Raw genomic sequence first — 25,369 nt, 5'->3', positions numbered from 1 at the left:
ATTGAATTACAATTTCAAATGTTATCAGGAGCAACACTTGAAATTTGCTACTGAGTAACTTCTGAGAAACTGTGCATAAACAACATAGATACCATACCCGAGACACTGTGCAGTAAAACAACGTTCAAGCAATAGCTGAGTGACATACTGACACTAGATCATCCAGAAACAGTGACCTAAATTCACAAGGGGAATGGAGAGCTTGTGATAACATTGGCATGTAGTTACATACAGCAGGGCCTGCTGCATGTTTTCTAATGAGAAGTGCATGTGCATGTAAAAATAAAGCAGGGAACCTCCCACACCATATTAGGTATGACATTGAATGCACTTTTGAGGGGTTGAACCAGGAATGATGGCAAGAAGGTTAAGGCTTGAAACAAAGGACTTAATAAATGACATTTCTGGAAAGCTCTGAAACCGGTTAGTTAACAATATGCTCTTTGTTGACTGTGTGATGTCTGTCTTTCATGTGGCATTGTACTTATAAATGTGGCTAGGCCATCAGGCTTTAACATAGATACTGTGGGGGGAATGCATTAATGTTGAGCTGATGTTCAAAGATGTTCTGTTCTACAAAATATCAATGGCGTTATTCATGGAAGACAGCATTATACTTTCATCAGCTGGCAGAGTGCATCAAAACAAATATTACATGCAGGGCATGATTTTTAAAATTTGGTATGTGGACTTGGTAAGGGGAAACTGTCTTTGTGAAATTTTGCCTCAAGATTTATCTCTTTTTTTTAGCTTTCAATTTGAATTTGAGAAGCTCTTTGATAGTGTCAAGTTATAAGGCGTTTTATATATATATAATGTTGATTTTGGTGTTGCTGTTTTTGCTATGGTCCACAAATGGTATAAATAAAAAAATTACCAAAAGCATTGACTGCCAAAAACCCAGTAATAATGGGCTTGGGAGGTGAATCTGAAAGCTCATGAAATCTTTTCATTCACAAGCTCACCTGGTACACTGAACTCCATTCCCCATGATGTCATCTTAAGTGGTGTTATTATGTTTTGACTTTATGTTGCTACAGCAGCCAGCTATCTTTTACGCTGGAATGGAATGCTTTGGCACAGGGATGGAGAATGTATTGGCAGCCCTCCGACTGTAAATACAGTAGGCATGAAAGAAAGGGTCAGGGAGCTTCAGGCCACATACTGTGTATATTTGAGATTGTTTTTTTTTTCCCCAACATAGGAGCGCAAATAAAGTTTAACATAGCACTAGCTTGTACTTTAAAACATGTTATACCTAGTTAAGCAAATTAGAAAAAACAGTAATGATAAGAAGCTGCACTGCTTTTTTAAAACCTTTAAATCTGTTAACCTGCTCTGCAGTCCTACAGTACCTATACCAATTTCAAACACCATTTCCATCATGTCACACCAATTTAAATCAATTATTAATACTGCCTATTCAAAAACTCAAACTTTCACATTTGGAGTAGCATGGTGGGGAGGTTAGCGCTGCTGCCTCACAGCACCAAGGTCCTGGGTTCAACTCTGGCCTAGTCTGTGTGGAGTTTGCATGTTCTCCCCATGGATTTTCTCTGGGTACTCCAGTTTCCTCCCAAAGACATGCTGGTCAGGTTGATTGCTCACTGTAAATTGCCGTGTGTGGTGCCCTGTGATGAACTGGCATCCCATCAAGGGTGTAGTCCTGCCTTGCACCCTGTGTCTGCCGGGTTAGGCTCCGGCTCACCGCGACCCCGTAAAGGATTAAACGGTTATTGATAATGGATGGATATTTGGGGTACAGTAAGCAGGCAGCTGCAGTTTTCTACTTTCCTTGCAGACACTTTTGCAGAAGTTCAAAAGTGCTTTTGCTGAAAATGGAGTGAAGGACTGGAAAAATCTAATGAAAAAACTTCAGAAACATTCGTAATCTGGCACCACAAACACTGTTCTGAAAGGTAACATTTGTTCAAACAGTCGAAGGAAGTATGTTCTGACTGTACAATCACATGCGGTTATAAAATTCTCACAAAACGATGGTGCGTGAAACAGACAGTATGCTACAAAAATATTTTGCCACCAGTTCTGTAAAATAAGATTTGAATCAAGCTGTTTTTGTAGATAACAGCAATTTGAATAAATATAGAAATTGTGAAGAGGATGTTCCAGGCAAGGGAATGAGCAAAAAGGATTCCGAGTTTTTGTCGGCTGCCTCCTGCAGCGGTATGGGGGGCTCAGGTCGGTGTGAAGAACTGACATTAAACCAGCCAAGCATTGTCTCCTCCAATGACATTGAAATGTCAACTAAATCCTGTATCTGTGCTAGTTTTGATTTTGATATCCAAGCTGCCCTAGTGGTCTGGCGGTTGCACAGTAGGAAAATGAGAAATATGTGAAGTCCAGGTTTGGAAACTGGCCCCTTAGCAACAGATCCCGGATAGTTCAGCCATCTAACAGTGACAAATACAACAGTTACTGACAGGACCAAACATACAAAACACTCCCGGTTAGTACACAGGTTTTTCCTCATAGGTCTTTGCGTAACCATAACACAAGGAACAGATCTCTCGGCCACATCATCTGATATACCTTCAGTCACGCCCCCTTTGGTAGTGAGTGCAATCACATCTCCTCCAATCCATGACTGACACATCGCCTACTGCAGTAAGACACTGACTTCTAGTAATTTGGATGACCGACTTCCGACTGACCCTGAAATGAACTGTTAAACCATCCAGTCCGGGGCACACTGTTCCTGTTATACCATGTCCTCACAGGTAGGGAGGGAGATTGTTGACTCAGATTAATTCGCTCTCTGTCACAACCTCAAGTGTAATACATTGTGTGTAAGAACAGAACGGACCCAAATTAATTTCTATATGCATCTGTGAAAGGATGGCTTGAGTTGTGCGTGTGGGTGGTGCCGCTAGACCAGGAAATGAAACCAAAAACAACAGAACATACAGGGCTAAACCTCATTAAGACCCCAGCCACATTCCCACAGGTTTTATTACGATGGGAATATACCCCCATCCATGCTCACTACATTTTAAGAGAACAGATTTTTAGCCAGTCTCCAATAATAATAATAACAATATAGTAATAATAATAATACAGATGGATGGCTTTGTCCGCCCGCATACAAATACATTATACATAAATAATATAGTACAAATTGAAATGAAATACATACATAAATAACTAAGCAGGCACAAGGGGAGGGCTCCCCATCACAGCATCATATCATATTCTACTTGAATTAAACTGGCGGTAAATAAAAAAAGATTTAATATATTGTGGCAGGGTAACAGCAAGACAGAGGCTCAGAAGCCAGGAAACTGCAGTACAAGTGTAAAAGCGCACTTTAATAAACAGAAAACACAAAAGTACAAACAAAAATGCACAAGGGCAAAATAAAGGGTTAAACAAACACACAAAAACTGTTCAAGCTGAGCAGAGCCTTTACTAAACTTTTAAAGACAATACAGAGACACAAAAACAACATAGGTTCACTCATCAAACTTTTATGGAATGTGGCTCCAGCCACATTCTCACATGTTTTTGGCAGGGAGACATTAACCTCTTCCCTGCCAACCACCTCCAAACATATTGTACAGTAGCCACTTCTATTTATAGTACTTTGACACAGGAGAGGGTACTAGTACCCATTTACTCAAAGGAAGGAAAATGCTAATAATTTGTAAATAAGATGCAATTCATTGTTGTACACTAGCCTTAAGTAGCATCTATCACTGTGTGGTAGTGTCCTGGTATACTTGCCATAGGCGGCCAAGGAGAATACACGAGACTGAGGTAGGGAGATTGACGTTGTTACGCTGAAACACAGGCACACAGGATTTAATTAATAAACACAAACAAAAAGTAAACAATAATGTCATGTGACGTTACCGTCAATGGTAGCGCACAGAGGACGGTACAGGACAGTAAAAACACTAAAAATAAAACACAATACAACAAACTATGACTCAAAGGTGCCGTGAAAACAGAAGGCCTTGCAGCAGCCATGATCCTAGGGATCGCCATGTTTTTATACTGACATACCACTGAGAACGTCATCATAATTAAATAATTCAATTAATCTATTTACACAAATCCATATATTTACAGCGATTAATCTCAAATATACAAATATACATAAGTCATGTTTGTACCAAAATATGCATTCAATTAGCATATATGTATTATTGCTGTGGGCTACTGACATCAGGCTTGAGCGGCTACCTATAGAGTTGAAATCAAATCTCTTAAACTTAATTTATTGAGCAAGATTTGTTTTAAAAGTACAAAAACAGAAAGAAACAAAACTGTTGGTTCCACGAATGTGTTCAAAAAGACAAATACGGTGCTCAGCGTCAGCTTGCTGCATGACTTACATAACTATAGCAAGACAAATGATCATTTAGGTATATCATATCTCATTTTAAGATATCTTGAAATATTTAGAGATATCTGTAAATCATTTTCAGATATCTTTAAATGAATATGGAATATCTGTAAATAAACCCTTTTGAAGATATCTTAATTTCATTTTGAGATATCGAAAATTGATTCAGATTGATTTACAGATATCTTTAAATAATGTTTTGCTAGCATGGTATACCAAACTGTCATTTAGAGATATTTTTAAATAACATCCCGTTCATTTAGAGATATCTCGAAATAAACAGGACGTCGTTTCACGATATCTCGAAATGACTTCCTGTGAAAATGCGTTATATTTTTAATGGACTTCCTGTGTATTTAGATATATCTCTAAATGAACAGGAGGTTATTTCAAGATATCGCTAAATGATTTAGCGATATCTCTAAATGAACAGGATGTTATTTAGAGGTATCTAAATAAACAGGAAGTTATTTAGAGATATCTTTAAATGCATTTTAGCTATCTTAATTAAGCTCCATTTAAAGATATCTGGAAATCATTTTGAGATATCTCTAAATGTATTTTAGAAATCTTAACATGATTTAGAGATAGCCTTTAAATAACTGAAGTTATCTCAAATATTTTCAGATATCTTAAATGGTTAGTGATATCTTAAAATATTTAGAGACATTGATAAATTAATTTGAGATATCTCTAGAGGATCATATGGCTTGACATACATAATAAGTTCCAGAAAATCATGGTGGATTACAGCAATTACTGAGAAATGTGTTGAACTTGTATGTACTACCGGTCTATTGGATCCTCAATAACAACAAGAACAAAAAATAAATATACTCTATATATAATCACATTCTACTGGTTTAGAGCCTGGCACTATCACTGCAGAATTCGAATTCAGGTATGTATGTATATATGTATATATGTATATATGTATGTATGTATGTATGTATGTATTATTATTATTATTATTATTATTATTATAAGAATAATATGTAATGGGAAATGCGGGCAAGTAGGGTAGTTTAGATTTACTACCAATATTTTAAAAATGTTCTGTACTAAACATTTTGACTGTAATTTTTATATCATGAACCTAAAGTGCTGGTATTTTAGCTCCGTTCGTAGATTCTAAGGATCAGATTTGCTGAAGCTACAGTTCCATAAAAGTTTGGCTTCCTGAAAAGCCAGGAGTGAAGATAACCTTGTGGATTATAATTGATTCTGATTCAGCGGAGATAACTTTGTTTCTTTTCTTCCTTGGAACAGTTCTGGATGTCTACAGGAAATCATTATGGAACAAAAAGGGTTGTGAGTTTGAACTGAGAGTTTAATAAGAGACTTTATGGACTTTATTAATTTTACTTTACTGAATATTAATTTTGAACAATTGCTTTTTCTTACAAGCTCTGGTTAGTTGCAAATGTATTTTATTTTTCAGCACTATAAAATTGGTTACAATGCAGGCAGAATTTTTTTGCAAATAATATAAGGATAGTACACAATGCTTTCTTATGGAATGTGCTACCAAAATAACGTGAGATAGGCAAGACTTCTTTATTTTTCATGGAAACTGCATTGATAGGTATGAAAGTTTACTTGTGCTTATCTTTGTTTTGTGCACGCCACCTGTTCTCGGATAAAATGTTTAGTTTCTTACTTGCTGTTGGAACATTAAAATAATTATATATCTCCCTCGTATCCAAAGACCCCAATTTTCTTTAATAAACTTTGCACTACTGCAGTTTTGTCCTCTGATTTAATTTCCCTGTGCACCAAAAAAGAAGAAACTGTGTTTTTCTCAGAGCAGTGTGTCCTCAAACCAGAGTGACGTGTGGAGCTCTGCAAGAATGCATCCAGTTTGCAAGAACTATAAGCACTGATATGTCTCTATTGTAGAATAATTAGTTTCAATTTTTATTTTAAATGTCACAATTTTTCCATAGATATTGAGTAATTTTAATATGAAGTTTATTAGCTAGACATAAAGTCAATTTATTTGTAAACTACATTGTGGTCTACGATTTTAAGTAGTCTACATCTTATGCTAGAAACATATTTATCCTTTTTTTAAGTAGTTTATTGTGTGAATATTTTCTTTAAAAAAAACAACTATTTGCAGTTTACAAAATCATATGCACTCACAAATCATATAGACCATATGATCCTAACCTGGGGGGCGTCAAACATTACGGGGTCCGTGAGGCTTTGGTAATATTGAGTTTTGGTATTGCTTCTACCCACTCCCTCCTGTAAATTAACCTGTCCACCTGCTGTCTTCAATGAAGTTACTTGTGACCAGCAGGTCCTCATAATTGCAAAAGTAAGAATGTAAAAGAGTGCATGTGCTGGTTAAATTATCTTTGTAAATGTATCAGGTTGTAGCCAAATCAATTTACAACATCTATAGGAGGCTAGGAGTCTATGATAAAAGATTTGTGCAAAATGAAACCAGTTATTGCGTTCATGTAGAGTGCAATAGGCAGAGACGGATGTACAGACAGACATTATTAGACATAATTGTGAAAGAGAAATGCTGACATGACGTTGCCAGTAAAGGTATGTTTTAGTCATAAAGCAAAGTTACAGTTACCTCTAGCAGTTTAAAATGCCCTTCCTGTTGGGCATATCTGTTTTTAGGCATAACTGTTCTAATTCTAACATTGGCAAATGTATAAAAATTGTAATACTGTATAATGGCAACTTCCTGCAGAAGCATATGTACTTTAGTACAACATTTTTTTGTAAACCAGTATTCCCCAGGGCCATGCATCTGTTGGAAGTGTTTGCAGTTTTGTATGTTAATTGCAGTTGTGTCCTCCAACCCCAAGGTTAGTGTTCATTTTAAACAACATTAAATATAAAAGATGTGCATTTTTTATTAATCACAAGATTCAACGAGGATAAAATCAATGCTTATTGATCAATGCTTCAAATAAAAAATGACTAAGTATGTTACCATCCACTCCCATTAATTCAGTAGCCTTGGGTGCTTCACAAATTCACCACCCCGACAGTGTTTTAATCTCCTAACAGGTTTTAACAACGGATTCACCACAGGCTTGGAAAAAGACTCCAGTGTCTTTTTCTTCCAGTAATTTAAAATCTGCTCTGAATGATCCCAAAGCAGTGGACATGCTTCTGCACAAAGAAATAACTAAAGGTTTCATGACCGGCCCACTCTCCGACGCCCCTTTTTCTTTGTACCGCATTGTCCCTTTAGGGTTCGCAATTCACAAATGTTCCGGCAAGAAAAGGCTCATCAATGATTTATCTTCTCCGTGCTCCAGTTCCATATCCAGCATTAACGATTTGATCCCCCCAATCAATTTTCCCTATATTATACCAGAATCAATGATGCTATTCGCTTCATTTTAATAGCAGACCAAGGTTCATAGCTCTCTAAGGCTGGTATCACCAATGCCTTCAAAGTCATGCCCATTCACCTCTTCAAGTGACACCTTTTCAGGGGTTCAATGGTGATAATCAGAAGTTGTGCCTATATATTTAATTCTTTGTCCGAAGCCTTATGTTAGATTCTCTTAAACGAACACAGACTTCCATGCATGCTGCATTTACTAGATGTCTTTCTATTACTAGACTTCAAAGACCAGCCACAAGCTTGCTCCTTAAGAGCTCTATTTTTAGAACTTGGAGTTCCCCTTTAGAACCAACTACTAGCCATAAGTTACTCGGGATCAAATTGGATTCTGAAAAAATGGAAGCTCTACTCTATAAAGACAAATTACAGCGGATTATAGATTTTTAAATTTTTTATTTCAGCTCTCAGTTCTTTTACCAAACGTGAAATTCTCTCTCTACTTGGTCATCTTAATTTTGCAATAAGGATCGTTTCTCAAGGCCGATCTTTTATCGGGTTCTTTCTGAGATTAGCCCAGTCAGTATCTGAATTACATTACCATGTTAATGCTGAATGCCGCGCAGACATCATTTTATGGCTCTGCCTTCTTTCAAGCTGGAATGGCATCTCATTCTTTTATGATGACATCATCTCATCCCCCCACTGCTCTCAATTTGTACACCGATGCTGCTCCCTGCAGACCAAATGGTTCTACGGAAACTGGCCCCCAGAGATCCCCCATCTACATAAAAAAGACCAATCCTCATCTTTATTCAAACTGTACCTTATCATGATTGCTGCCGTAATCTGGGGTCATCAATGGTCAAGGAAAGTGATTGCATTTTATTGTGACAATTTATCTATGGTAGCAATCATTAATAAAGGCAGATCCTCTTCCCTTGTCATTATGAAATTAATGCGGAAACTCGTCTTGGTTTCCATGCTGGGTAATTTTAAAATTAAAGCCATTCACATTTCAGGCTCAAAAAACACAATAGCTGATTCTTTATCTGATTTTAAATTCGAGGAATTCCACACAGTGTTTCTAGAAGGGGACAGTCTACCAACTCCATGCCCAACTTTCAAAGAGCTCGTCCTCTCCTAGACAACTGCTCTTCTCCAGATTCCAACCTTTCTGAACCAGCTCTCAAACTAATGTCTAACTTGGTTTCCCCAAGTACCTGAGCAACCTATAACTCAGCCTGGCAGTTGTTTTGCAGATACTGTACCCTATCCAACTCTCATGCTTCCTCTCCCTCTGAATGTTCCATCATCAAATTCATAACTTTTTGCTGCATAAAACAAACACTGTCCATTTCTACCATACAAAGCTACCTAGCAGGATTACAATTTCATTTTTGTTTAAACAGAGTTCCCTTTTAATCTCTAACCTCCTTTCCACCTATCTTGATCATTGGACCACATTCTACAACGAGGACTATCTGTATAGACGGGATGGACTGCATTTAAATAACAAGGGAACTAGTCTACTCGGAGAAAAGATCCTCGAGCAGGTTCGGAAGCATTTAAACTAGAAAGGAAGGGGGGAGAAATCAACAAAAAAACAGAAGGGAGACCGCATCAAAACAAGAACAACAACTCAGGTAAGACAACCATTAAATGTATTTATCTAAATGCTAGAAGTATCAGAAACAAAATTCTAGAACTTGAAGCTACTGCACTAACAGGTAACTATGATGTGATAGGTGTTACAGAAACGTGGTTATCTGAGAGTGATGGGGACGAATATAATATTTGTGGGTATACACTGTATAGGAAAGACAGGCAGGACAGAAGAGGAGGAGGGGTAGCGCTATACATAAGAAACAGTCTTGAAGCCCAGGTGTTAAACCTGGACAAAGAAAATAAAGCCGAATCAATATGGGTCAGAATAACAGACAAAAATTCAAAAGGCATAATAATAGGAGCATGCTATAGACCGCCAGATTCAGACGGTGAGCACAATAATCTGTTATACAATGACATTAGAAATGTGTGTAGCAAAGGAGAAGCCATACTAATGGGGGATTTCAACTTCCCCCAAATAAAATGGGAAAACCCGGTGGGTAGCGCGAAGGATGAAATAGAAATGGTGGAAATGGCAAATGACTGCTTCCTAACACAATTTGTGAAGGCACCCACTAGAGGGGAGGCATGCCTTGATTTAGTCTTTTCAAATAACGAAGATAGAATAACTAAAACAGAGGTCAGAGAACCACTGGCAAACTCAGACCATAACATGGTCTCATTTGAAGTGTTTTTTAAATCCCCAAAAGTAAAGACTAAAGTTAAGGTTTACAATTTTAGAAAAGCAAACTATGAAGGTATGAAACAGAGACTAACAGAAGTAGATTGGAGTAAAATAGAGAAAACACCCACAGAAGAAGGATGGTTGTTCTTCAAAAATGTAGTACTAGAGGCGCAAAACAATTACATCCCTAAAGTAGACAAATCTAAATGTAAAACTAAATTGCCAAAATGGTTTAATAGATCAATTAAAAAAAAAAATATTCAGCGAAAAAAGGCACTTTACAGAGCATTAAAAAAGGACCAAAAAGAAAGTACACAGAAAGAGTACACGGAACTGCAAACGCAAGTCAAAAAGGAAGTTAGAAAGGCCAAGAGAGAAATAGAAATGAACATTGCTAAGGGAGCTAAAACCAATTCCAAAATGTTTTTCCAATATTACAACAGCAAGAGAACATTCAAAGAGGAGATTAAATGTTTAAGAGATACAAATGGCAAAATCGTAGAGGAAGAAAAAAAAATAGCAAATATGTTAAATGATTACTTTTCACAAGTTTTTACAAAGGAAGATACTGACAACATGCCCCACATGTCATCCAGTTCCTATCCAGTTTTAAATAACTTTAGCATAACTGAGGCAGAAGTGTTAAAGGGACTAGGAGCTCTTAAAATAAACAAATCCCCTGGGCCGGATGAGATCCTCCCAGTAGTACTCAAAGAAATGAAAGAAGTAATTTACAAACCGCTAACCAAGATCATGCAGCAGTCTCTTGACACAGGGGTGGTACCGACAGACTGGAAAATTGCAAACGTAATACCGATCCACAAAAAGGGAAACAAAACTGAACCAGGTAACTACAGACCAGTAAGCCTGACTTCTATTATATGCAAACTTATGGAAACTATAATAAGATCCAAAATGGAAAATTACCTATATGGTAACAGGGTACTGGGAGACAGTCAACATGGTTTTAGGAAAGGGAGATCGTGCCTAACTAACTTGCTTGATTTTTTTGAGGATGCAACATCGATAATGGATAATTGCAAAGCATATGACATGGTTTATTTAGATTTCCAGAAAGCTTTTGACAAAGTCCCGCACAAAAGATTAATTCTCAAACTGAACGCAGTTGGGATTCAAGGAAACACATGTACATGGATTAGGGAGTGGTTAACATGTAGAAAACAGAAAGTATTGATTAGAGGAAAAACCTCAGAATGGAGTGTGGTAACCAGCGGTGTACCACAGGGATCAGTATTAGGTCCTCTGCTATTCCTAATCTACATTAATGATTTAGATTCTGGTATAGTAAGCAAACTTGTTAAATTTGCAGACGACACAAAAGTAGGAGGAGTGGCAAACACTGTTGCAGCAGCAAAGGTCATTCAAAATGATCTAGACAAGATTCAGAACTGGGCAGACACATGGCAAATGACATTTAATAGAGAAAAGTGTAAGGTACTGCACGCAGGAAATAAAAATGTACATTATAAATATCATATGGGAGATATTGAAATTGGAGAAGGAATCTATGAAAAAGACCTAGGAGTTTTTGTTGACTCAGAAATGTCTTCATCTAGGCAATGTGGGGAAGCTATAAAAAAGGCTAACAAGATGCTCGGATACATTGTGAAAAGTGTTGAATTTAAATCAAGGGAAGTAATGTTAAAACTGTACAATGCACTAGTAAGACCTCATCTTGAATATTGTGTTCAGTTCTGGTCACCTCGCTATAAAAAAGATATTGCTGCTCTAGAAAGAGTGCAAAGAAGAGCGACCAGAATTATTCCGGGCTTAAAAGGCATGTCATATGCAGACAGGCTAAAAGAATTGAATCTGTTCAGTCTTGAACAAAGAAGACTACGTGGCGACCTAATTCAAGCATTCAAAATTCTAAAAGGTATTGACAGTGTCGACCCAAGGGACTTTTTCAGCCTGAAAAAAGAAACAAGGACCAGGGGTCACAAATGGAGTTTAGAAAAAGGGGCATTCAGAACAGAAAATAGGAGACACTTTTTTACACAGAGAATTGTGAGGGTCTGGAATCAACTCCCCAGTAATGTTGTTGAAGCTGACACCCTGGGATCCTTCAAGAAGCTGCTTGATGAGATTTTGGGATCAATAAGCTACTAACAACCAAACGAGCAAGATGGGCCGAATGGCCTCCTCTCGTTTGTAAACTTTCTTATGTTCTTATGTTCTTATGTTCTTATATTCAAATGGGGGCTACACCGCATCCAACGATCCACTCCCAGTTGCCCCCCCCTCCCCCCATTAATAAAGAAGTGCTGCAATCTCTCAACATTCTCTGCAGTAGCTTCACCCCATGCAAAGAGTAGCTTCACCCCATGCAAAGACGCCCTCCTGAAAACAATGTTCATCTTAGCCTTACTTCAGTGCGGCGAAATCACCTCCCGTTCCCAGGCTTTCGACTCCTCTTCCGGCCTATGCATCAGAGATCTCCATCTTCATCAGGTCATGTATTCCTTGCATATAAAACATTCTAAAACAGATCGTGAAAGGAAAGGGGTACTCAATTATTTATTTAAAACAAATTATGCAATATGTCCTTATTCTGCTCTTTCCAGCTACCTGTCGATCGCCCGGACGCCAGTGCGCCCGACCCCCTCTTTCTCACCCCAGAAGGAACTGCCATTTCCAGGATTTCGTTTTACAACAATCTACGTACAGCTCTTCATTGCACTGGATTCCCACCAGATAACTGCTCAGGCATTCCTTCATATCAGTGCCACCACTTCAGCTGCTTTAAGAAACATTTCGTCACTTACGATGAAGTCTCTGGAGCAATGGACTTCCAGGGCATATGAGCTGTACATACCTACATACATACATATATTGTTTGTTTGAACCCGGAGGAAGGGTAACCCTCAGCTATTGATTCCGTAAGGTTTCCTCCCGCCTCCCTTTGGTGAGTGTTGAGAGGTGCAAGATGAGAGGGTGAGGAGGACCAATTTGGGCGTAGGTACAAAAAAACGTTATTATTATTATTATTATTATTATTATTATTATTATTATTATTATTGTTACTGAGAATCAGATTGAGTAAGCAGATATAGTAACACAAGGCAGGCTGGGCAGCGCTCGTTTGTTGTTGTTGTTTTTGGGGATTTTTTGGGCGGTAGGTGGCTTAGCACCACTCTTCATAGTTGACATGATATGTTGGGCATAATATCATTAGCCAGTCGCAAGCTTGAGGTGGCTTTGTCTTTTTGGGGGAAGGTGGCCCAGAGTGCCACTGGTCCTGCCACTGTCATGACTGTCATTAATCAATTACCATTACATCATAATCAGCCAGTACAACGAGCAGTAGTATGTGGTCCAGGGTGCCACTAGTCCTGCTCACTGGCAATAGCTGGCAATAGCTGGCATCAAGAAATAATTATTAATCTCTGTCAGCCAGCGCACATGCAGCTCAAGAGTTCAATGGACAAGGCCATGGGCCAAAAAGTATGTTATGTCTCTGGTCCTTTGTCAAAACACAATAAAGATTTGGTCAAATTGATCTTTGGTGGATGTCTCCTTTCTGAATGGGTTTTCAAAAAATGGGTTTTTGACAAAAAATTTACCACACTCAGAAATTAGCTTGTTTTTATTATAACTGTTTAAAAAATAACAAAGAATAAATACATCACTAGAACAGAAATATGAAACTCTTTGTTTCAGATCTAGTCTTGCCTTTGTAGAGATAAAATGTTGTTTTCTGCTTGTTCAGTGCAGTTTTGGGTTACAATGTGAATCGCTTCCACAGGTAGTTAGGGAAAAAACAGGAAATGAATAACATCTAGAGCTTATGACATTTTCAGATTGACAGCAAGTAATTTCCTTTTTGTTCTGAACCTGGGGAAAAACAGAGGATTAATTAAGCTGACAGGTATAATCAATTGATTTGTCAGCTTGGATAAAGGATAGATTAGTTGTTGTCTAAAAACAGAATGGGGCACAGCAAAGGTTGTTATAGAGATGAAATACTCTTCAGATTCTTTGTTTCTAGAGTTGTCAACATTGAGGTCTATTCAATTAATCAAATTACCACCACTATATAATATTAAATTAGGGCCAAACCTTTCAATTTAGTTACTTTTAATACATAAACAGACTTAGACATGACTTACTAGATACACATACTTACCTATATATATAAACTACTTTATATATATATATATATATATATATATATATATATATATATATATATATATATATATATATGAAAAGCTGGATTTATAGAAAATGCTTGATTTATCCTATTTGTTTCAGAGAATTAGATTTCTGGCAGATGCCGTGTTGGATTCTTGTTCAACACTTTGAAATAATATAAAACACTCAAATATTTATATAATATGCTGCAATAAAACGTCAGTGCAGTATGAGAATATCTACAACTGTTTCTTCTGTTGTGTCTTTATTTTCAGTTGGTTAAACAAGTATACAAATGTGTAAAATATGTTTTAAAAATTTGAAAGTGTGTGACAGACAGTACTGTTCTTGTTGCTCTGAAAGCCTTCTGAATCAGAATCTGTCCAAAATCCCCATTTCAAAAGTGACTGGCGGATGACAGGGCCCATCTCAAATCTGCACTGCCTACGATGTTTGGGAACGACACTGGACGGTATTGCTATTCCCATGCTTCGCCTATTCGCCATCAGGAGGGCCTCCAATATCTCCACCTTTGGGTTCAGCAGCTCGTCCCATATCTCAATCAAGGACATTGGATGCGTATGAACCCCCCACGTTCCCCAGACTCCTCCCTCATGGGCGCTGGATGCTCAAGCTCCTCCCTCAATGGCTCTGGATGCTCAGGCTCCTCCCTCAATGGCGCTGGACGCTTGGGCTCCTCCTTTGTTGACGCTGGAGCTTGCTCCGGTTTCTTTCTCTTTTTCCAGGGATGGCTGCTCCTTCCCTTCTTCCTTTTCAGGCCAGGTGGCTGAAGGGGTCCGTGTACGAGGCCACACACAGTGGAGTGCTAGGGCTCTGCAAGTGTGAAGCACCACTCCTCCTCTTTGAGGCAGGTTTCCCCGTCCATCTGTAACATCCGATCAACAACGATACTGTGAGTGAAGCACTGATGCGTGAGTTTATTATAACAAAATAAAAGATTTGAACAAACACAAAACACTCAAAATAAATGGCCAAACAAAACAGCCAAAACAAACACAATTACCTACAGTATTGTGCTGAATTGTTTCAGCATGAGTAGCAATTATTATCTTTTATATTTGCTCTCCTCTCTCTCCCGTCCTTTTGCCCTGAACACCCAGCATTGGGCGAGTAAGTCGTCCCTCTATATATATACCAGAGATGCCAAGGGTTGTCTTTCCTTAAGAGTGAGATTTACTTCCCCAAAAAGTGAGATTCAAGGTTAAAGAGTGAGACTTTCCAGGTGTGGTGTCAGGTCATTGCTTAAGACAGGGACTCACATCTTTGGTCCCTGTCAACATCCAATAGTCCAGGTTTTTAATCCAACCAGCACTTTATAGTTGGTTTTAAAATGTAATCCTCTGTCAGCCATGTAGAATGTGGGCCTGTAGTCACCATGGTTACCACAGTACACAAGCTTGGAAAACAGCTTTCCATGCTCAAAAGTCCCATGCCCGAGGCATCGGATGTACTGTTGTTTCTTGCAGCCCATGAGAAAAAATATTTTAAATCTTTATATATTTACTCAAAATTGGCTATGGGTACCTTATACAGACAAACGAAATTTGACATTGACCCGCGTTACAAACATTAACTGCAATTAATTGACACCAGTAACATTTAATGTTAGAGATGGGATTTTATATGAACACAAATCTTAATTATTAATAAACTGCTAAAATCAAGAACAAAGCTGTTTAGAATAAGTATGGTAATGAATGCGATATTCAAAACTGATCACAGCCAATGTTTACGAGCAGCATGATAATATATTAAAACATATTCTATTACAGTAGTTGCAGTAACTTCATATTTGGATACATAAGTTACACTGCAGTTCAAAGAGGGATGTGTGTTTTATTTCTAATATATCAAGAATAAAATGTACAATTATATAAACAAAGTATGAAACAGTGGATTGGAAAATGGAGATTAACCCTTAACGGTCCATTTATTCAGCTCTTGCCAGGCGTGTCAGGTCCAATTTATTTTCACATGTGCTGTTTATGTTACACACACTGTTAATTTTATTTTTTTCAGATTAAAACAGGTTTAAAAGGCACTGCATAGCAAAGGACATCCAGTACTGCATCTTCAGCCAAGCTCCACCCCTTGTTCGTTGTATTTTTCACATATCTCTTCATAGTCGTGTATACTGATAGATCCTCTCCAGATCACTCTTTTTATCACCAAACTCCTCAATAATGCAATCCAAGTAATTATTTTATTACTATAACATCTCAAAAAGCTCTGCAAATGCCTGTGATATTCTTTGAGAACTGGATGCGGAAGCAGCTATCCTCTTTGTTTGCGTCCGTGTTATCTCTGTGGCGCAGAGGCTTCTCTCGGCTCCTATCGGTCTCACTCGGCCATTGAAAGGTTTTCTCTGTTTTTTCTGGAGAAAAAACGACTAGAGACCTGTACTTGACGTCTTTTTGATGATGTCGGACAGGGTCCAACATCAGACTGAAAGGAAAAATTGTAATGTCGGACCTGGTCTGACATGAGAAAGCAAAGGGTTAATGAAATAATAATAGCTTTTAAATTATCCACTGGTATTAAAACATGGTGTAAGAGATTCTCTGCACAAGATGGGGTGTCCCCTCTTTATCTTTTTGAAGATGTCAGTATTTTGGATTCACATAAATAGGCTCACTATGCACCTTCCTATGTACATAATAATAATAATAATAATAATAATAATAATAATAATAATAATATTATTATTATTATTATTATTATTATTATTATTATTATTATTATTATTATTAAGAATATGGCTAAAAGGTTGCAGCCCATCTTTGAATTTGTAATTGCCACAATATTAATTACAGAGCTGTTACTGCAAATATTTTGTTGTTCCTTGAATTTTGTTGTATTGTTAAATGCTTCTATCTTCTTGGACTATGAAATTTGACAGGTTAAAAAAAATGTGGCTTTGATTACAAATGTGGCAGATTTAAAGCACATCACCCTGTTCCAGATTCAGATTCACAGACTACCTGTAGTGTGGCGCCAGCCCTGCATGCAACCATCTACCTGCCAGCTATACAAAAAGTACTCAGACTCCTGTCCTTTCCGGCCCAACTGGTAGGTAAGTGTACTGCCCTGGATGGCTGGTCTTCTGGTCGTATGGAACCTTGTATGATACCCTTAACCACTTAAACAAAATGTACCTGTGCTTTTTAAATGTGTCCCTCTGTCAAAAAACTTTGGTGGTAGCTCGAATCTTAATTAACATGGAAAACTTGCTAGTGAAAAGATAAAGAAAGAAAGAAAGAAAGAAAGAAAGAAAGAAAGAAAGAAAGAAAGAAAGAAAGAAAGAAAGAAAGAAATAGTTTGTTGTGTTTGAGTCTTCAGCAATAAAAATGGAATAGGTTAGATAGACTCTCTTTCAGGACAAGAAAAAAAATCTAAAGGGCAAAATATATTGCCATCACAGTCAATGATAGATTCTCTATTGCATTTGCTTCTTTCTACTGTCTAAAACTGAAACCACTCAAGGAACATCCCAGTCCAGCAAGCAAACTCCTCTACCCTGGTGAATCTAGTCTTGTGATCAGTCAGTGTGATCACAGTTTCCATTGCTCTGCCTGAACTATAAACAAGACATGCTGACAGAATCACGGTCCAGCTGGGAATCTCAATTATCAAATTATAGCCCTCTACAGAGAGGATGAAACCAAGGACTAAATTGAAATTGGCAGTTACACATGTACAGTAGTTTGCTGCAAGATGGGGTTTTTTACATTTTTTTAAACATACTATTTAAAGCTATACTGCCTTATAAGATTGTACAAAAACAAACCTCTTCTTTTTCTGATTTCAAGCATCCATTTTTGTATTCTTGGGTCCCCCGTTCTGCCAATAATATCTGCCAATCTCCCTATTTAAACCTCATGTCACTTCCCAACCTTTGAGGCCCAACTGAGCTGGCCTCATCCTCTGCCAGGAATGTGCTTCGTGAGCCACAGAGGACCCCAAGCCAAATCTATCCTAACTCTCTTCCATTTTCCCTTGTAGGTTCCCCAGCCTCGGAGGCCGATCGGTTCAGAGAGTGGCTTTCCGCGAGCCAAGGGTAAACCCGGGTACTCCTTCATGTCACAAAGCACCTCTCCTGTTCTCAATTCCAGAGGTTCTTTCTTCACATGGCCCTTTCTCCTGTCCAATGAATACTCTGTTATCAACGTCTACAGTGGTCAGATTTTCAATGCGTTTACTCCAGTCTTTAATGAACTTGCTTCCTATAGAGCAGAGATTCTCAACTAGGGGTCCACGGCCCCCTAAAGGGTCTTGAGGAGGTTTCAAGGGGTCCTTCAAAAATAATCTACAGAATGTGTTATTTTCCCTGCATGCTTATGACATGCTGAAACCTATTAGCTTCAGCATGTCATAAGCATGTGCAGAAATGGCGCTCTCAGGTTACGGATCACATTCGGGTTACGTATGGTGTACTAGAGCTAGTTCAGCGGGAGCACAACAGATTGCAAAGCAGAGGAAAAATCATTGGAAACACACAATAAATACCAGACATGGACACATTTTCTATCAGCATCAAAACTGTTAAGGTTTTTATTGAGAAAAAAATTATATATTAAAAATGTAAAACTGAAAGATCATAATTGGATAAGTCTCCACCCCCCTGAGTTAATACTTGGTGGAAGCACCTTTGGCAGCAATTACAGCTGTGAGTCTTTTGGGATAGGTCTCTAGATTTGACAATATTTGACCATTCTTCTTTACAAAACTGTTCAAGTTCTGTCAAGTTACTTGGGGAGTGTTGATGGACAGCAATCTTCAAGTCATGCCACAAATTTTAAATTGGATTTAGGTCGGCGCTCTGACTTGGCCACTCAAGGACATTTACCTTTTTGTTCCTTAGCCACTGCAGTGTAGCTTTGGCTGTATGCTTTGGGTTGTTGTCAAGCTGAAAGGTGAACTTCCGTCCTAGTTTCAGCTTTCTTGCAGAGGGCAGCAGGTTTTCCTCAAGGACTTCTCTGTACTTTGCTCCATTCATTTTCCCTTCTATCCTGACAAGTGCCCCAGTCCCTGCCAACAAGAAACATCCCCATAACATGATGCTGCCACCACCATGCTTCACAGTAGGGATGGTGTTCTTTGGGTGATGTGCTGTGTTGGGTTTGCACCAAACATAATGCTTTGCATTTAGGCCAAAAAGTTCCATTTTAGTTTCGTCAGACCACAAAACCTTTTGCCACATGGCTACAGAATCTCCTGAGTGTTTTTTTTTTTTTTTTTTTGCATACTTCAAACGGGATTGAAGGTGGGCTTTCTTGAGTAATGGCTTCCTTCTTGCCATCCTACCATGCAGGCCAGATTTGTGGAGTGCCTGGGATATTGTTGTCACATGCACACTTTGACCAGTCCAACCTACAGGAACTGCTGAATTTATCCTGAAATCATGTGAATCACTACAATTTAGCACAGGTAGAGGCCACTTAACTTGGTGTGTGATTTTGAAGGCGATTGGTTACACCTGAGCTAATTTAGGATTGCTATTACAAGGGGGGTGGCACTTATCCTACCAAGCTATTTCAGTTTTTATTTTTAATTTATTTTCTACAAATTTCTAGAATATTTTTTTCACTTGGAAGTTGTGGGGTAGGATGTGTAGATAAATGAAAAAAAAAACTATTTTAATGCATTTTAATTCCAGGCTATAAGGCAACAAAAAGTTAACATTTTGAAAGGGGGTTCAGACTTTCTATAGGATTGCTATTACACGGGGGTGGACACTTATCCAACCAAGCTATTTCAGTTTTTATTTTTAATTAATTTTCTACACATTTCTAGAATTTTTTTTTCACTTGGAAGTTGTGAGGTAGGATGTGTAGATAAATGAAAAAAAAAAACTATTTTAATTCCAGGCTATAAGGCAACAAAAGGTTAACATTTTGAAAGGGGGTGCAAACTTTCTATAGGCACTGTATAAATATGGTGGGCTGTGGAATTTTTATAGCGACAGAACCCCTGCTATAGTGTACCCATGCTGACTAAAGACGAGTATTGAGCTAAAATATGATATGATGTCATATGTCAGACTCAGCACATTTAGTTACGATACTAAAATAATAATTTATTTTAATTGAGATACAATGACATTGTAAAAATAATTGTATACACATTTCTGATTATTCTATGATAAACTATAACAGATATATGGTTTAATTAAGGTATAAACTTAGACTTAAATGATCAATATTACAGTACCTTATTTTAAAATGATTATATAAACAGCCTTAATAGAAGTGATACATCAATTGATGTGTCTGCACAAAGTCATCACAAGGTTCACCCTTACATAATTTGTTACTGGACAAAATTCCTCATGTGACTCACCCAGATTAAATTTCATTTGTTTTGAGAGCAGCACCCTCCACCCCCCCCCCCCCCCCCCCCCCCCCCCACACACACACACACACACACACACACACACACACACACACACACACACACACACTCTGACCCATCTTTGATCTGAATTGTCCTCCTTTTTTCATATTACAGTTCTCCCCTGTAAACTGAAAATGTTTTCCTCATGAACTGAAAGTAGAACATGAATATAATAAACGTACACTTACTTTCATCATATTGATTTAGTTAAATCCCTGATAGTAGTGTTCATTTGATAGAAACCATTTGTTAGTATAAAAATAGCTAATTTTGAAAATGAAAAGGAATACAGAAAAAAGGGGTCAGTTGTATATAAAAAGAATCAAGTTCAACAATACACAATTGGGGTCAACTCGGCACCTGAAGTTTGCATATAGTAATGAAAGCCATGTTTAAGTTTATTAATCAAAGAAAAAGTAACAGCAATTGCCATAATTAATATGTAACCGTGGAATTCTGATTCACTGGCAGACATAAAATTCACATAGGAAAATTAATTAAGTGTCATATAACAGTTCAAACATGGGTTCCCACAGTCAAATGAATCAGTACGTGCAATGGCTAATGAGTGAATAAAGACAATGATTGCAATGATATAAAACCCTAAATGTTGGCCTGTTCAATATGTAAAGTGTTTATATTAGGACTCACAGATATAATGTCACAAACATGGACTCAGCTGAGAGACAGGCGAGCTAAGAGGCAATGGAAATATCTCACAGGGAAGTGACGAGACGAAACTGGAGGCATCTTAGAAATACCAGATCAGCTTTATAAGCTGCTTGACTAAAGTGCTACCTTCTATGCCACACTTCCCTCCCTACCTTCTTCTTTGTCTCTCTCTATTTTTCATAACCACCTTCCATGCCTCACTTCCTCTCCTTGTATTTTTCTTTTCTCTCTCCCCTCCACCACACAAAGTCCCTTTCTCACCCCTCCCACCCTCACTCCCTCCTTCCCTCCTTGCATCTCTCTCTTCCCTCCCTTCACCCCCACCACTGTCCCCCTACCTTCACCCCCACCACTCTCCACCTCCCTTCACCCCCACCATTCTCCCCTCTTGCTGTCTTATTGGCTGTCATATCAAAGGACCCACTAGAGTCAGCCCACTGACCTTGAAATTGGCAGCAACTTTCCAAGACAAATACATCTGTGTGTACAGTCTGGAAATAAGAGATGTACATTTGCTTCTTCTAGTCATGAATAACAAATTGAATGAACCTGTCTGGTAAAGCTTTGTGGAAAGTGTCAGCAAACGAAATGTAATTATAGTATGTATGAAGGAACAGATTATATTTAAAATGACTATGAATGAATTGGTATGTGCAAGAGATATTGTGTTTGTATATAATGTAACATGTATATGGTTTGAATTCTCTTTATCCCCCTCTATATATTTATAAACCAGTAACTATATGTCATAATGTATGTCCCACAGATTCCTACCTCAGTTGAAGTGGTGAGCAATATGTTCACTGTGGTTAAGCATTAAGGGGCAGGGATTTTCATTTTGTGGTTAAGTTAATACGTTGTGTGTGGGGTTACTGTTATTATTATGAGAGATGTCATTTTGTACAGTATGGATGAGAATAAGGTTACTGTTATTATAATGAGAGATGTCATTTTGTACAGTATGGATGAGAATAATATAATAAGACATAACCATATAACTCTATAAACCACACAAGGTTGCTATTTTTTATTTTATAACTATGCCATATGTTCTATGCAAGGGTTGATACGAAAGAGGGCTTTGCTGTCTGGTAAGGCCTGTCTCGTGTAGGCCTTTACAATATAAAAATTAAGTTCTTCTGTATTTCTTTATTTGGTTTAGAGTGTTAATCTCAGGATTGTGTGCTATATCTTTAAATTACCAGTGGTTAAACTTTGTGGGTATTTCCAATAAAAACAGTTGAGGCACCTCGACACACAAAGGGCGAACGTGTTTGTGATCCGTGCGGTTATAAAGAATAAAAGTACAGATAACGTTACATTTTTTTAATTAGGATTTGAGTGCATGTTAGTGTATTTCTGAAAATTTACTTTACCAGGGATTAGGGACCTCATATTGGCAAATCAGTTTAAAGGAAACATTGTCTATTGTGTATTTGTTTATACTTACTACCGTATTTTTTGTAAAAACGTCAATTAAAATGAATCTAATCATTAAAGAAAGCACAGATCTCATGCTGTCATCACGCAGGGCATGCTGTGCGTTTCAGGGGTATTTAGCATTTAATTTCTTAGCCCAGCAGGAACTGTTACTATGGCTGTACTCTGTGCTCATATTAATTCTCTGTAATTAGATCAGTTGCACAACCACACAGATTTACATGTTTTTTTGTCATGGGTCATCAGGGACTAATTTCAAGAGCACCTAAAAGGAAATTTACCGCTACATTTTCTTTAGTTATTTAAATATTGGAAAAGCAGGCGGATATTATCTTTGACTAGGGAACCACAGCATGCAGTGCCCTTTCCTGTAATGAACAGCTAGATTTGTAACTTTATTGAATGAAAAACAAGTTTGAGAATGAAGTCCACATCACAGATAGACTTGAACATGATCCCTTGCTTTTCAGGGCTAGAAACTACTTTTATATGAGTCCCAATCAACAATATTGCTTGTTCACTTGTTTGACTTTTTTACGTTAATTCAGTATACGCAACACTGTGGATAAACTGCTGCATTTAATTGTTGCTTTGTATTACACTGCACGATTAGTTAAAAGCAACTTTTCCTCGACCGCATTGTCTTTGAAATATCAGCAACTGAACATGTTGATAGGAAACAAAGGAAAGAACCAAAAGATCTTCAATATAAAAGGGGAGGGATAGCTTTCCTTTATGTAGTAAGTTAAAGTAATCAAACACATTTGTTTAAATATTGCTTAAGTTAATATTGTACATTGATTATTAGATCCTTCTTAATTAGAATGCTGATTATATGTCTAATCGAAATGTTTCTCATCGTAAAAGCATAGTGGAAGCATGGCAAAGCATTGGTAAGCATATTGTACAAAATTATAAAAAAACAAACATGATAAACTATGGTAAATGCATACATATTATGACCATGGGAAAAGCATCGGAGAAAAAATGCAAAATTACTGTGCAAATATACCGTTGTAAACCTTTGTAAGGGATATACAGCATATACAATTAATTTTCAATTAAAATAATATGTGTGTAGTTGAGACCACCGTTGATTGTACATCAGTTTTTTTTTTTTCAGTTTTCCACTGAAAGTCTGAAACACAGGCACGGAAGGGTTGCTATGGGAACTAAGTAAGGGTTTGGAGGATGTGCCATTGTTTGTGTTAGCCAGGATATATGATGCAGAAGGCCTCACCCAGTAGCTGTCGTTACGGGAGTAGAAAACTCAAGAGTTTAAGCAATTAAAATAGAGATAGACATATTGTATGATTGTTGATATTTTTATTACTTGATTTGTTGATGTGAATTTGTAATAGAAGTCATGGAAAACTGGATAAATAAAACCATGGCCCCCTCTGTAGCCAACGACACCTAATCAATAAAAAGGTGGAATCCTGTTTTTCAGTAAACCCTTTTGAATAAGTTTCAGGTACATATGAACAATTTAAAAACCGCTTTAAAAATATTTAATCTGTGTTGAATTAGAAAATGATTCAGTACCATCAGCCAATCAGCAGGCTTCTATTGTACAGTAGCTGCATGTTGTCACATCAATGTATCTGCTGTGATTCAAATCAATCCGCCGGACATTATTGTTTTAAATAATACATAGTTCTTGTGTTAATGTCAGTTTTTGTTGGCTGTCCTCTACAATTATGATGGTAAAAAAAATATTAAATCAAAATATGCCAGGAGAATTGTAAAACAAAATCTATTTTAACATCTTGAATGTATTCTGTATTCTGTATGAGTCTGCTCATTGGGCACTGGCACTATTTAAAAATATTGACAGTTATCATTCCCAGTTAGTACTCAATAGGTAATGCCTACTTGTGTGTACTAAACTTAAAATGAGGTTCATGAGCTTGCTTTCTTGAAAAATAAGACTATGAAACAAACCAGTGTCCTAAGCCAAGGACTTCCCTAGGAAACTCCAACATAAAACTCTTGATACTGCCTTATTGGATTATTTCAACCAACCGCCAAATATATTCAGAGTAATTTATCACCTTTTTAACTTCCATAGGAGAAATGTTTAACACATGCCCTTCACATTTTAGGGCACTGCTGGCCCTTTCAAAAAAAGAAAAGAAAAAACAGCATTCTGCAGAGACTGCCAAGAGAAACACATGGCCGAGCTCTGTGCGGAAATGGCTGGCTAAGCAAAACACAGGGCTCTTTGTGGTTTGAGAAGGAAAATTGACTTTAGCTGCAGCAAAGGCAATTCATAATACACTGTAGTTGGATGAGTTTCTTTTTACACCCATTAACAGCGAACAGTTAGACAATGTATGTTTTGTGAAGCACTTGATGTTAATGCAAGAAATTAACATTTTCATAGTGTTTTTTCAGGTTGTTATTACAGGTGTCCATACGGTAAAGAATTTCGGTTTGGATTAAAGCCAAATTTACAGCCAAACCATTCATGGATAATCTTCACTTTTTTCACTGCTGTATGTATTTTACACTCTTGGACAGTAATGGGACTTAATTGAGGGCTTAGGTTTACAATGGTTATTGAAGGGTCTATAAAATATAGCACTATTCATGACAAAGCACTTTACATAGTTTAGTGTTCTGTCCGTTCTCCTCCTTGAAACCAGTTTGCCGTCATGTTGAATTTGCTCATCATATGAATGACAAATGAAAGTTGTTTTTAGCTAAT

The sequence above is a fragment of the Polyodon spathula genome, chromosome 3 (assembly GCF_017654505.1).
Source record: "Polyodon spathula isolate WHYD16114869_AA chromosome 3, ASM1765450v1, whole genome shotgun sequence".
Classification (NCBI taxonomy): Eukaryota; Metazoa; Chordata; class Actinopteri; order Acipenseriformes; family Polyodontidae; genus Polyodon; species Polyodon spathula.
This window is presented reverse-complemented; position numbering follows the sequence as displayed.